At 55.3% G+C, this 14453-nt stretch overlaps 1 protein-coding gene across 6 annotated transcripts in view; it reads right to left on the bottom strand.

Moving 5' to 3' along the window:
* ITPR1 (inositol 1,4,5-trisphosphate receptor type 1) overlaps positions 1 to 13139 on the bottom strand; it is a 222065-nt gene extending 208926 nt beyond the window's left edge. For all 6 annotated transcript variants that reach the window (XM_037049555.1, XM_037049550.1, XM_037049551.1 and 3 more), the window contains exons 1-2: positions 12915 to 13139; positions 11999 to 12073 (exon numbers count right to left, since the gene is read on the bottom strand). The gene's annotated coding sequence lies outside the window, so the exon portion shown is untranslated. The remainder of the gene's footprint in view (positions 1 to 11998; positions 12074 to 12914) is intronic.
* Between the last annotated feature and the right edge of the window lie 1314 nt (positions 13140 to 14453).

The following is a 14453-nucleotide window of genomic DNA, read 5'->3' as shown; positions in this document are numbered from 1 at the left end:
TCAGCACGTTTATTGAGCACCTACTAGGTGCCACTCCCCACTCCAGGTGGGGGGTTGTAGGTCCCCGAAGACAGTGAAGGCTCCTGCTCTCAGGGCACCTGTAACTCGGTGAAGGCAGAGAGACGGAAACCCAACCAGAAAGCTCAAACGGGCGAGATGAACCAGAGCGTGGTAACCGCACGAAGAAGGTTAAAACCGCGCAACCTGCCCAGCGGCCACAACGTGGCCGCTCAGAGGGAAGAAGCTGGGACGTCCAAGCTAAGACCTGAAAGTCAGGACGGGGGCGGTCATGCAGAGCAGCCCCGGGAAGAGCATTGTCGGCAGTGCAGGCGGCTGGCCCACAGGCCCTGGGGCAGCAGAGCCCCGAGAGTCTGGGAACAGAATGCCGGCGATGGGGAAGGAAGAGCAGATGGGGTCGTGTCGGAGGACAGCAGCCAGGGTCGGCAGTTTGCCTGCACCCCGGGTGGGACGGGAAGTTCATAACCCGACCAAGACGCGTCCTCTTTCTGGGCCTTGGTTTCCTCATCAGCAGAGGGAGGGCTGCCCTCGTCCAACCATGTTGAGGATTACATGAGAAAAAGAAAATAATGGGCGTATGCACGGGGGAAGCAGACAGGAAGCATTCCCACCCGCCGTTCCTCCAGTCTGCTGCGTTCCCTCCTCTCCACGGCCGCGCTCCTGAACCCCTCCCAGTCCACGGAGGGTCCGAGGCACTGACTGCAGGTCCACGAGCCGAGGGGACACACACACAAGGGACACTTCGTGGGATGTATCTACCCGAAGAGGCCACTGCCAACTCCGGCAGAGCGCTCTCCGCTGTTCCTGGCCCAACTCAAAGCCCGGTGAGAGGGGATGGCCACCCCCCCACGCAGCCCCCACTGTGTGTGCCCTGCAGCCGCCAAGCTCTGCCACTTGGCCCCAAAGCACCGGAAGTCCTTCTTCTGCTGGAAAATGTCGCCCTTGGAAACCCAGCGGCCTCCCCTGTTCTCCCTGGGACATCCTCATCACCTCCACCTCCTAAAAAACATGGAGGGACTCTGCCCTGGGCTCTCAGTGCTGGCTGTCCTGTTGCTTGCCTTGAACAGGACTTTCAAAAGAATAAAATCAAAAGGCTTCCTTTGAAGTGAGGCAGCCAAGAGAAGGGCTTATGGGTGAAGGTGCAAAAGCGCCTGGCGCTCTAAGAGGCCCCGGTCCCCAGAAACCCGGTGAGGCCTTGAGGGCCAGAGCCCCGGCCAACACCAAAGGCGCCACTTCCCTTTGAGGCCCAGCAGCGCCCGCGGGCACCAGAAGGCCTTTCAGAGGGAAAACAAGAGAATGCCCAGAAAAAGGAAGAGCCGCTGGCACTGGATCGATGTCCTGGCTGGAGGCCAAGGCCACTGCCTGCGGAGGAGCGCCCTGGCCCAGGCACATATATGGTCATACGACTGGAGATCCGGCAGAGGAAGCCCACCACCTTCCCCGCGGAGCCTCCCTACAGAGGGGAAGAGTTCCCTTCACCAGGTCTCTGCTTCGGGTGCCGGGCGCTCGCACGGTCAATTCGGGAACTTCCTTTGGGCAAGGACTTGAGGGTGGCGTCTTCATAGGCAAAGGAGGATGAGCAGTGCATTTCTGAGCTGGACCCCTGGGCACATCAGCCTGCGTGTCCCCTCGGGGACCGGCCAATCGCACGGTCCTCCGAAATGCAGCATGTCCCCAGCAAGGGATGATTTATTCTACGGCAAAAGGCACTTCTCTCAGAGCCTAGAAGGTCACATTCTACTTTCGTTTTCAGCCAGTCCCAAAGGACGTCACCCACGCAGGAGGCTCGACTTGAAGCAGGGCCCCTCTGGGATGACCTCCGAGACAGCAGTCGTCACGGTGCCGCTCTCTGGCTGCACCGTCGCTGGCTGGAGACACCAGAGACAAACACAGAGAGAGAAACCTACCGGCCTTTCTACAAACATGAACACGACACGCTCTGTCCCGGAGCAGCACGTTATCCCCACAGTCGCTTCTCAGAAAAGCTGAGAGCACTGCCGTGTGCCCCCACGTCCCCCGTCCCTCTAGGCCGAGGGGAGCGCCTGCTAGCCCGGAGCTCAGAGCCGGCAGCCAGGAAGCGTGACGCTGTGTGGGCCGGGCTCCTTTCCTAGGTAGCCCCCTTCCCCATGTTATAGGCAGAAAAGCAAACAAACAGTGATCCCTTGGCGATCACACAGCCGAGCAGTGGCCACGGTGAGACCACAGGGCTCCTGACACCGGGGCTGGTGCTGGGGGCCCAGGGGCGGGGACAGCGTTTGTTCAAAAGTAAACGTCAGCCCAGCCCGAGGAGACGCCCCCTCTGCCCACAGCCTGAACCACAAAAACTAACGAAATACAACAAAAACCCAGCAAAGCAACTCAGGGTGATATCCTCGGGGAGAGCGAAAGTTTCACGAAGTCCGGGAAAATCACTCCAGATCAGGGTTTCTTGGCCTCGGGGCTATTGACATTTTGGGGGGCAACGTCCTTGGCTGTGGGGTCAGGTCCTGGGTGCTGTAGGAGGTGCAGCAGCGCCCCTGGGCTCCACCCACCCACGGATGCCAGCAGCACCCTCTCCCCTCAGGTGTGACGACAGACACGTCCCCAGACACAGCCAGATGTCCCCCACTCGGGGGCACCCTCACCCCATGGGGTGAGACCGGCCGATCCAGGACACAGATGTGGCCGTTTTGCTCGCTAACCCCCCGCAAGCACTGACTGTACAACTCGGCAGCAATGGCCTGGCCCGGGCGTTTTGACACCCGCTCTACAGGACAGGATACAGACACACAGATGTCACCTGCTTTGCCCGCAGCCAAGAGGCAGGTGACCGGCATCCTGCAGTCAGGCGGGCCCAGACAGTTACAACCTTGTTTCACCACCTAATTCGCACCCCCACCCCCCTGTGAACGCTTGGTGCCCCACCCCCACCCCCCACCCCCGCCCCCAGCGCAACACCCTCAGACACCAGCATCTCAAAAGCTATCAAAAGGGACCACTTCACGCATATCCTCACAGCCCCCTCAGGGCTCTCCCCAGCAAAAGGGGCTTTTCAAAGCAACACGCCAATTCCAGAAGGAGCCAGTCAGGGGACGGATACAAAGGATTATTGGACTCTTCGCGGAAGCTCCCAAGGCCCATCAAACAGGGAGACGAATAACCTCAGTTGGTAAGTGTTTTGTGAGCATTTACAATGTATCGGGCACTCTTGCCGGATTACAGATCAAAAAGGCCCAGGAGGAAAATAGATACAAAGGACCACAGAGTTTCAAATGCCCAAAGCTTTGCAAGCACCAGGAAAAGCTTCCCCAAAGAGGCGGCGTCTGGGCTGGGGACTGGGCAAAGTGAGTGGGGGTGGGGCACAGCAGGCAGAGAGGAGAACCCGTGGGAAGCCATGGATGCGAAGCACGGATGCGAGCACCCTTCGAGGCACATAAGTGAACAGGCCCGCATCCAGGAGTTGATCAGCTTTTTCTGCTGAAAACACATGCCCGGGACGCTTTTAAGCTGTTCCTGCAAAACACAATCACTTCCCAGATAAAGCTCCTCCTGAAGTGCAAACAAACACCAAGGAACTTGGAGAGACCAGTGGGGCCTTTTTTCTCCCATTCACCTCTCTGATGAGGAACGTCACACAAAGCGGCCCAGAAGTTCTGCTGACTCAGCAGGTCCTAAAACAGTATAAAACACAACTTCCTCCCAGGGTCCACCAGCAGGTTTACTCCTGCGACTTCACGACCCCACACAGTTGGGTCTTCTGGCCTCTCTCTGCCTGAACGGCCAGTAAAATCGTCCCCAAAGCGCGCACCCAGGAGAGCATCCTGCCAGGTCCATCCCCTGCCACCCCGGGCTGGTAATGGAACCTTCGCACTGACCTGGAAATGAGAGGGCTGCCGGGGGTGGAGGGGGGGTGGGGGGTGGGGCAAAGGTCAGGCTGCACAGGTGAGAGCCAGCCACGGAAAACAAAGTACCCACAGAAATAGGACAAGCAGTGAAAAGGCACAGAGGCAAGCACCCTCCAGTGCAGGCCTTCTCAGATGCCCACGGGTGTATGACCCCTGACCCCCCCACCCCACCCCCACCGATAATCACACTAAAACCGCAGCCTCTGACTCAGTGGGTTGGGGGCAGGCCTGACCATCTGCATAGCAGACAAGCTCCCAGCGGAAGCCAGTGATTCTCATCTGGTGACTACAAAGTAACAAAGCTGGAGGACAATGTTTCTTTAATTTGGACTACAACCCCCAGGACGAAACGTGTATAACCGAAAGTTCACTGTGTGTGCACGCACAGCACACAGAGAATGAAGGAGCAAGTCTGGTGCAACATACACAGTTCTTTTTTAAGTATGGGAGCAATATACTGTGTCTATTCTAGTCTACTTCATCAAAAACCCACTGACTGAGGCCAACTCATTGGACGTCACCACCTCTTCCTGGGTGGCCACGCAGCTTGAAAAACCTGGATGTCTGCACCCCAGCGAACGATGGCTGAAACTGAGACCACGCTGAAGGGCTCNGGAACCTTCGCACTGACCTGGAAATGAGAGGGCTGCCGGGGGTGGAGGGGGGGTGGGGGGTGGGGCAAAGGTCAGGCTGCACAGGTGAGAGCCAGCCACGGAAAACAAAGTACCCACAGAAATAGGACAAGCAGTGAAAAGGCACAGAGGCAAGCACCCTCCAGTGCAGGCCTTCTCAGATGCCCACGGGTGTATGACCCCTGACCCCCCCCACCCCACCCCCACCGATAATCACACTAAAACCGCAGCCTCTGACTCAGTGGGTTGGGGGCAGGCCGGACCATCTGCATAGCACACAGGCTCCCAGCAGAAGCCAGTGATTCTCATCTGGTGACTACAAAGCAACAAAGCTGGAGGACAATGTTTCTTTAATTTGGACTACAACCCCCAGGACGAAATGTGTATAACCGAAAGTTCACTGTGTGTGCACGCACAGCACACAGAGAATGAAGGAGCAAGTCTGGTGCAACATACACAGTTCTTTTTTAAGTATGGGAGCAATATACTGTGTCTATTCTAGTCTACTTCATCAAAAACCCACTGACTGAGGCCAACTCATTGGACGTCACCACCTCTTCCTGGGTGGCCACGCAGCTTGAAAAACCTGGATGTCTGCACCCCAGCGAACGATGGCTGAAACTGAGACCACGCTGAAGGGCTCAAGGGTGCGTTCGGAAATCCTCCGAAAAGAGCAAGGATGTGCCCATCGCCTTTCGGAAAGGCTTTCACTCAAAACGTTCAGGTGGGTAAGTTTCTTCCCTCTCATTTCTGGCTTCTGACCTACTTGAGAATGACGAGTGCACCATCTGGCCCTGAGCGGGGGTCTCCAACCAGCAGTTCCCGCTGAAAAGAACCAGGGGGCCCTGGAGAAGAGGCTGGTTAGCCGTCTGGGACAGGGTGCACAGATGACCCAGAACATCCTTCCACACCAAGAGCGAGGAAGCCACTGCTCACTACTAGCGTGGTGCCCCTTGAACAGACTCAAATCGTCTCTCTTGTTGACCAAAGATGGACAACTGGAACATCAATAATTAGACAAAGGATACAAAGTACATAAAATATTTAAATCCGTGACTTCCTAATGATACTAACACAAAAGGCACCCACTGGGTCTGTCAACAGCGGGCGCTGATGGTATTTGGATAATTGGGGGGTTGGGGGGGCCATGCTGCAGGCTGGTGGGCAGCAGACCCAGCCTCTAACCACCGGGTGCCATCAGCGTCCTGTCCCCAGATGTGACAACCAAAAATGCCCCCAGACATTGCCCAATATTCCCCAGGCGAGAACCATTTCCAGAGCTCATGGTGGAGTTCAACTCCTTATTTTTGAAACTTAGGGAAGTCCAGAGAGAAATTCAAGTACGGATCCGGTCTGTCAGATATGAGCTACATGCAGTCAACCAAAAACTGAGAGGAGGAAACTTACATAAACAATCCCAGCTAAGACAGGGGTGTGGGACTCACTTTCACCGGGGGCCACATCAGCCTCGCGGTTGCCTTCGGAGGACCGAATGTAATTTGAGGACTGTGTAAATGTAACTACTCCGTAACTAGCGGCAAGGAACTCGGCGCTGCCACCGGAAGAAACAAGGTGGAGGGCCGGCTTCGGTCCATGGACCCTGTGTTCGCCACCTGTGAGCTAACACGTGCAGAGGAAACAACAGAAGTTTTACAAGTACGAGTGAGCTGACGGATGCAGGCAGTGAACGCTGATGGTTACTAGATTCACAAGAAGACACACCCAGACATGTCACGCATCATACGCCCCCCGAGTGAAGTTACAAAATAGACCTGGGCCCCTTTCCTCCCCCACAAAAACCAGATCCTGCCAAGCCTCCGCCTGTACACCCGACTACCAAACTACAGGGGGCCAGAGGGGCGTGCTCGGCGACGCCACGCCGATGCAGCAGCGGAACCCAAACCCTGAGAGCACGCCCCCCAGCTCCTTCAACGAGCACAGCGGCAACCAAAAAGTATGAGGCAAAGAAGAGGTGCAACAGGAAGCATATTCATTAAGAGACATTGATTATTTGTAATGTAGCAACCTTATTTGGATCCCAATGCAAACTGTTAAATGTGTGTAAATATTACATGTGTTTTTAAATATGACTATCAAGGAAGTGAGAGCAGACGGGACTCTTTTCCAACTGAAATTTTGCTTTTTTCTTGAGGTGAGTAATAGTATTTTTTTAAGAAAGGAACCCCAATACTACAGACACACACTCAAATACAGATGCCACTGGTATGTCTGCTTGTTCAAGTGCAAACAAGCAGAAAGTGTACTTGACCCGACTCACCACGCAGCATTAGGTTACTATGAAGAACAGATGAGAAATTCTATATTGAAAGGAGTGATTACTAGGCTTTATCCCTGTAATAAGATAGCCAACATCTGAATAGGGCTTTATCTTCCATTTAGTTTTCTAAAAAAAAACAAAAAACAAAAAACAGTGTAAACCAAACGAGGCGGCCTGGAGGCTGGGCCTGACAAACTGGTTTTACCCCGGTGACTCCATGCGTGTCACCACTCAAATGCACAGTCCCACGAAAGGGACAGCGCCCCCTCTGGAAAAATGAAGATGCACATGTCCACTCATTAACAAGAAAACGTTGCGGTACAAGCCGAGGTACCAAACAGGAAGTGCCGGAGGAGCCCCTCTGCACACACTGTAAACACACACACTCCTCCACACGTGCACACGGAGGGAGGGGGTCTGCAGCCCTCACGGTGCGGGGTGAGCAGTTCGGCTGTGTTGCGTCCCTCTACTTCCTAACGTTCTCCTGCCACTGAACGTGTGCGTCTTACACAGTAAGTAACCAAGTGCGTCTTTGTGACAAGCGTGCACACGGGAAGGGTCCACTTTGGTTAGCAGAATCACTTAACTTGAACTTCACATTCCTCAAGGGTGAGGCTGGGTGGCAGCGTCCGAGTCCTCCGTGGGGAGCTCTCTACGACGGGACAGGCTGCAGAAGGTTTGTGAGGATAAACCCAAAAGAATACCATTGGGCGCTTACAGAGTGCTGTCCGTGCCGGCTGCAGGCTGACTGTCCTACCAGAGGGTTCCCTCCAACAACGGCCAAACAATCCCAGGAAGCCACGTGGCTTCGCAGTCCCAGAGTCTAGAAATTTGGAGTGTGACGCTGACCTCCTCACCGGTCTCTTCAGAAAGGACAGCATACGTAGTCCAGTGGTGGTGAGACTCACTCTGAGAAGTTGGCGAGCGTTTAGAAATCCTCGGGGAGACCTGCACTGTTTGACCTTGACCCCCTCCCCTGTCTGAATGCTAGTGCTCCTCCTCGGCGGCAGCCACTCTGGCCTCCTTGACCCTCCCCAGGGGGTCATCTCTGCTCCCTCTGGAACATCCCTTTACCTGGTATCTACAGGACGAACTCCAGCTCTCGAGAGCCCCCCTGGCACCCCTGGCCCAACTGGTTGGAGCCGCATCTTGCGTACCCAAAGGTCACCGGTTCGATTCCCAGTCAGGGAGTTTACAGGAGGCTACCGATTAAGGTTTCTGTCACATCGATGTGTGTGTGTGTCTCTCTCTCTCTAAAAACCTATGCATGTCTCCTCAGGCAAGGATTAAAAATAAAAAATAAAATTAAAAATAAAAAGCCCTCCCTGGCTCCCAATTCCCACTCGAGTCTGCGTTATCCCCTTCCCCGTTGTGTTTCGTTGTTTGTTGTCAGTGGTAACATAGGCACAAAAATTACAATTTTAACCATCTTTTTAAAAAAATGATTTTATTTATTTATCTTTAGAGGGGAAGGGAAGGAGAGAGAGAGAGAGAGAGAAACATCAATGTGTGGTTGCCTCCTGTATGTCCCCTGCTGGGACCTGGCCTGCAATCCTGGCTCGTGCCCTGACTGTGGCACAATCAAACCGTGGTTGTTTGGTTCCCAGGCCCACACTCAATCCACTGAGCTACACCAGCCAGGGCTTAACCATCTTTAAGTACACATCTCAGGGGCATTAAGTCCACACATGTTTGTTGTACGGCCATCACACCATCCATGTCCAGAGTTTTTTCATCTCCCCCAAATGAAACACTCTACCCATGAAACAAATTTCACACCCCCTGCCCCGCCCCCCACAACCACTGTTTTACTGTCTCTGTGGACCCCACTGTGCTAAGTTCCTCGCAGGACTGACATTATACGCCACCTGTCCTCCTGTGACTGGCTCGATTTGTCTAGTTCAGCGTCCTCAAGATGCACCCCCATTGTGGCACGAGTCAGAATGTCCTTCTTTAAGGCTGAGTCACATTCTGTCGGGTGGGCGCTACATTTTGTTCGCCCGCTCACCTGTCAGTGGGCTCTGGTGTTGTTTCCATGTCTTGGCTATAGTGAGTGAATGCTGCTACGAATGTGAGTGTGCAAATGTCTGTGCCAGTCCTTGCTTCCAGTTCAAGTGTATACCTGGGAGTGGAAGAGCTGGATCATCTGGGGATTCTGGGGTTCATTTTTGGAGGCAACTGTCCTCCCCACACTGGTGCCCACAGCAGCTGCACCCTTTTCCACCCCCACCAACACACAAGGGTCCCGATCTCTCCAGTCCTCACCAGCACTTAACTCCCGTTCCTTTCACTCTGCTTCCTTTTGCCCCACAGCGCTGACTACCTGTTACTCTGTAACACCCGCTTACTGGTGCTGGGTGCCTCCGCCCAGCTAGGCACGCAGTCTCTGGAGGGCAAGCCCAGCAGCAGCCCCAGCACTGAGAACACAGCTGGGCTCCCAGACAGGGCTCAGGGAAGAAATGAAGGAATAAACAACTGAAACAACTCTAACAGGTATCAGACTTTCTGGGCTCGATTTATCACACCGAATGCCTTAAACCATGCCCAGCTCAGGCAAGAACCCGGACATGGCTCCCTCTGAGGCGCAGCCCCACGGGTGATGGGGTCAGGGGGCGTTGTTAGCTCTTCCTCCTTCACTTCAGAACCACAGACGCTACCACAGTTGGTAGGAGCAACAGAAACTAGCTTGGCCACCTCACTGACTTCAAGCTTTCCTGGACGTCATCGGAAGAGCCATGCAAAAAACGTAAAACAGCAAAAGTCGGCTAAGAAAGCGCATGGGCTTTGTTACTGGAGAGCCTGCAGACACAATGTGTTTTGTTTTAAGAGGGCAAGCCAACAGCAAAGACGACGGGGCGCTGGCCTCGTGTGGGTCCTTAATCACAGGGGCCCAAGGACAGCCTGACCCAGAAACCTAACTCCAGGCCTACTTTTATTTTTTTGTTTGTTTTTCTTCTTGCTCCTATTAGGCACTTTTTTGTTTCACATTGGTTTGTTTTTTAAGAGCTGCTTGTAAAGAAATCAGGCAGAGTTTCCATGAGATCATTATAAATCTGTAAAAAAAAAAAAAAAGTGTGCTTTTTTTCCCTCTGGAAGTTGGCTGGTTGTATAGCATTGGATTGGCCATTTCTTCCCCCTCCCCCCATACGCTGGTCTTCCTCAGCTGAAAATACTTGGAGGAAAAGGGCAACAGATGTGGCTTATGTCACCTACTTCTCCGAGAAGCCACCAACTCGTCTTGTTCCAACAGAAAAGACGCCAATCTGCCAATCCTCTCCAGAAGGCACCGCTTGGTTGAAACGGGTACCGCCCCCCAGCAGCCTCCCTGGGGCCCCCAGTGGAAGCCAGGAGTGATTCCTTCAGAGCATGACGAACTTGCCCTGCCCGATAGGCTATTCTGTTCTGATTTTACTTATTCAAAGGGCAGGTTATACTTTCAACACACACACAGAAGCAAGAAAGGGAAGAGAAAGGCTTCCGCACAACTGTCCGCAGAGCACACGGACCGACGGGCACGGGAAACGCAGCTGAGATCACCAGGGATTTAAACGTTCGCGTTTTACTCAGATGGGCACAGGCCGGACTCCTTGGACCTGCTGGGGTGCCCCAATGAGGGTGAGCGAGACGGACTGCAGAGGCGAGAGGCCTGGCACCCGAGGCTCCTCGAGGTTCGGTTTCTCTCACTCTCAATCAGGCTCTGAGCGCGCTGCCTTCCCAAACCAACCAACGCTGCTGTGAATAGCTAGTCTGTTGTCCCCACACCTGTGGCTACATCTGTGACTTCGTACCTCAGGGTAGGGACTGTGCATTCCCCATTGGCAGGACACAAGCAAGACTTGTTGCACCAACAGCAAGAACTTTATCATTTTTCCTAGTGTCTCCCTTGCCACGTGCCCAGCTTAGGGGCGTTTGTGGGTACAGCACAGCCCTGCCTGCGGGTACCCCAGCTCCCATGTGCTCGAGCCGCTGGGCAGGTGATCTCACTAACTGCCCCTCAGTTTCTGCACCTGGACCTGACGCCTGGGGTGTCTGTGATAGACGGATGGTCCTGGGCCTGGCTTACAAGTACCTAATGTGTCGGTATTATGATTTTTAGCGACCAGGCGGGGCAGACTCTTGGACCTGCTGTCTTTCCTGGTCTGCGGCCCGCTCAGGAGAACCGAGCCCAGTCCTTCGCCTTCTAAGTGCCGTGTGGCCAGGCGAGTCCCTGGAACTCCCGGGCGGAACCAGACCTCACATGTCCACATGCTTCCCAATCCACCAGCCGGCGGAGGATCTTATCAACAGGAAACAAAAGCACTAGACTACTATAATGAGGTGTCTGGCTTTTCTTTTCTAATTAGAAAAGCCCAAAGATTGTAGCCCAGGGAACGGCTAAATATTTGGAAGGTTAAAGAAGTTCCTAAGACACCCCCCCCCCCGCCATTACCCTGTTGTTTCCCCTGCTCCTGACCATTTCAAAAGAGAAAAACTTTTGACAGCTAAACCTGCAGCGACAGAGATGCACCTGCGCCTCCCTTCTTGAAGGACAGTCTGACTGTTTGGGGAGGAAAAACCGGAGCTGCTTGTGTTTACTGATAAATGTGAACCCCCAGCTCGCAGCCCACGAAGGCCCCAGCAAGAGGGGCCCACCACAGACCTTGACATTCTGACAGAGGGCTTCAGGTCAAGGGCTGGATGCCACTATCTTAGGCTTCAAGCACTCACTTCCCTTTTCAAAGTTCTAATTCTTTCCATTCGCCAGCAGCCGCTTTCATTTCTTGCAGTCCAACACACATTCTGATTAAACGCACATTCACAGTAAGAAAAAAAGAAAGTGACTATTTTTGAAAGAGAGGAGCAGTTAACATTTGCTTCCACATCTTGGCAGAGGAAATCCACTCCATCCTTCAGAATTTAGTCATCGGCACACTGCCAGGCAAGTTCAATGCTCAGTCCACCAACGGGCACCCCTTTTACTGCTCCAGGCAGCGGCCTTTCCCCTCCTGTCCCCAGAACAGCTGGCAGGACTTGCCCCTGGGCCCCCCTGGGCCCTGGAGTCCTCACCAGAGGCAGTGGCAAGTTTTGGACACCGAGCCTTTCTCGTCTCTATCCCCCATCTCCCTGGCTCCTTAGAGAGGACTAGGAACAGGCTTAGAACAAAACCTCATCATTGCCTCCAGCCTCAGTGCAGGGTCCCCACTCACCTGACCCTCCGTCAGGCACTGTTGCCAAAACAGGCCCAGTCAGGGGTGCGAATCCTGTTGCTCTGGAGTCAGCGCCTAAGGGTTTAGAAAGAAGACTGTGTGAGACCAGGAAGGTGGGTCCCCAACAGAAACGTTCCAAATTCCCACCTTCCACCTCCTTTACCCTCCTTCCTGGAGTCATACCCTGCTCCCCACGCGCCACCCTACCCCCCAGTTGATAGACAGGTTGGTGGAATCACGTGGGGGAAGAGTCCAGGTAACTCAGGAGCACTTATTGCCAGTAGGCACCGGCTTGGCCCGTGGGGGAGGGGAGGGTACTGGAACTACCGGACGTGTTTTGGCGGCTCTGAAAGCACTTGTTTCCCGCAGCGCAGGCCGAGCGTCTGAAGCCCGCATCCCCATTGGGCGAGAGCTTCGTCCACACTTCAGCCCTCAACGCTCCCCGGGTGCTCTTCCGTTTTTTTTAAAACCCTCCCCACTGGGGCCCCCACGCACGCACGCTTCTCCCCACCGTGCAGCTCGAGCGAGGGTCACGTTTTGAGAAAGATGGTTTCCTTAGGCGGACTCACACAGGACACCCCCACAACCCCCCCCCCCCCCCCCCCGCAAAAAAAAAAAAAAAAAACCAACCACCTATTTTCTGCATCCGCTGCAACAGTTTCCAACTTGGGGGAATGCCATTCCGCCCCAGAGTGGGGAGCCCTCAAAGCCAGCCAGTCTCTGGAGTCGAGAAAATTTTTTTTCACCTCAAATGAACTCCCCCCTCAAAAAAAAATGCCCGCAGTAAAAGAACCCACAAACGCCTGCAAGTGCTTTCAAATCCACCAAGAACTCCCACAGAGCGGGGCACAAACTTGTGCGTCGCGGGGACAGAGCAACTCCCCGCGCCCTCTGCCCGGCCCCAGCCGCTAGCTACCTTGGTACCCGGGGAGCCACGCCGGTTTGGGGCTGCAGGGCGAGGAGAGGGGTCAGCAGCCGCCGCGTAATCCCATGCTCGCGAAGAGGGAGCTCGTTCCGTTAGGATGGAAGCGGAACACCCACACCTCCTCTCGGCGTGGCTTTCGCTCTCCGCCCTCTGCCTCCTCCGCCTCCTGCACCTCCTCCCACCCCAGCGAGCCGGAGGGAGCGCTTCAGCAGTACAGCCACATGGTTACTGCACTTGCAAGCGGCTCTCGGAGCCTTATATAGGCCGGGGAGCTCCCTGGGCAATGTAGTCCGAGGCCAAGGAGCGACGGCCCTGGGGCGGCGGGACGGACTTCCAGTCCCAGAATCCCCTGGGCAGAGGGCGGGGCTAGAAGTAGATGCGCGGGCGGGGTGGGGCGTGGCGTCCTGCGGGAGAGTCCGGACTCCGCGAGCGAGTCCTCGCTGGGACCTGGCCGCGTTCTGGGACCCGGCGCCCAAGCTGCCTTTGGAGGGCGCCCCCACCCCTTGGGGACCCTCCCCATCCCTCTGGCCTCTTTCCCTTGAATGCAGGTGTAGACGGGAGCCGGGGACGGGGAGCCGTTCGGATTTCTGCTTCGGGAAGTTTTTACCAGCTGGAACCTTCCCTCTCTCCCTCCCTCCGCGCGCCCAGCGTCGCGAGCCAAGAATTTCAGAAATCCAGGGCAGAGGAACGCCAGTGTTTGCGGTCAGGGAGGGAAGGCGCGAGGTCGTCTTTACCTAACCGGCTCGGGTTTGCGCAGAAAACCAAGCCCGGGAGCGACGGTCCCCGCAAGCGGGGACACAGGCCAGTGGCTGGAGGGCACGTTACTGAACCGAACTGCGTGCGCCCTTCCTCGCCCCGGCGAAGGTGGGGACCGCGAGCCTCCCCCTCTGGTGCACGAACAGAGGAGCCGTGTTGTGACTCGCCAGCCCTGAGATGGGGAGGCAGAAAACAAATACAGAACGCGACCTCGGTCCTGACCCTGCTTTCTAGCAGCCCCCTCTGCTCCCGGCAGCTGTAAACGCTTAAATAAATAAACCGCAAACAAGAAAAAAAACGAAATAGGGTTTGGAAGAGAGCCGTTGGCACAGTGGGGAGCGTCCAGGCGGGGCGCCCTCCCGCGGCTCCGGCCGCGGCGGCAGGGACGCTGTGGTTTTCGGCCCACTGCCAGGGAGGGCCTGGGCTCCCCAGCTAAGGGCCGCTTCAGGCTCCGCCTTCGGGAAGCGAGGGCTAAGCTCGGAGGCAGTCAGCCGGCTGCCCTCCCTTCCTCAGACGACGTGCATTCATTCCACAAACGTTTCCCGTGGGTCTGCTGGGTGCCAGGTAGTGTGCCAGGCTCTGGGGCACGATTGTGAGCCAAAACACAGCGCAGCCTCCTAGACGGGCGCCGCCTGCCCCGCACGGGATCTGCTATAAGAACAACAACAACAATAATAATTGGGGAGACTGATTTTCTTGAGCCCAGGCCACATGGCACTTTTCATGCGTCCGTGTTACTGAGTTTTAACCACCTTTGGCATCTTCTTAACCCCT

This window comes from Sturnira hondurensis, unplaced genomic scaffold (genome assembly GCF_014824575.4).
Source record: "Sturnira hondurensis isolate 20B ecotype Veracruz unplaced genomic scaffold, ASM1482457v3 Scaffold0006496, whole genome shotgun sequence".
Taxonomy (NCBI): Eukaryota; Metazoa; Chordata; class Mammalia; order Chiroptera; family Phyllostomidae; genus Sturnira; species Sturnira hondurensis.
This window is presented reverse-complemented; position numbering and strand designations above follow the sequence as displayed.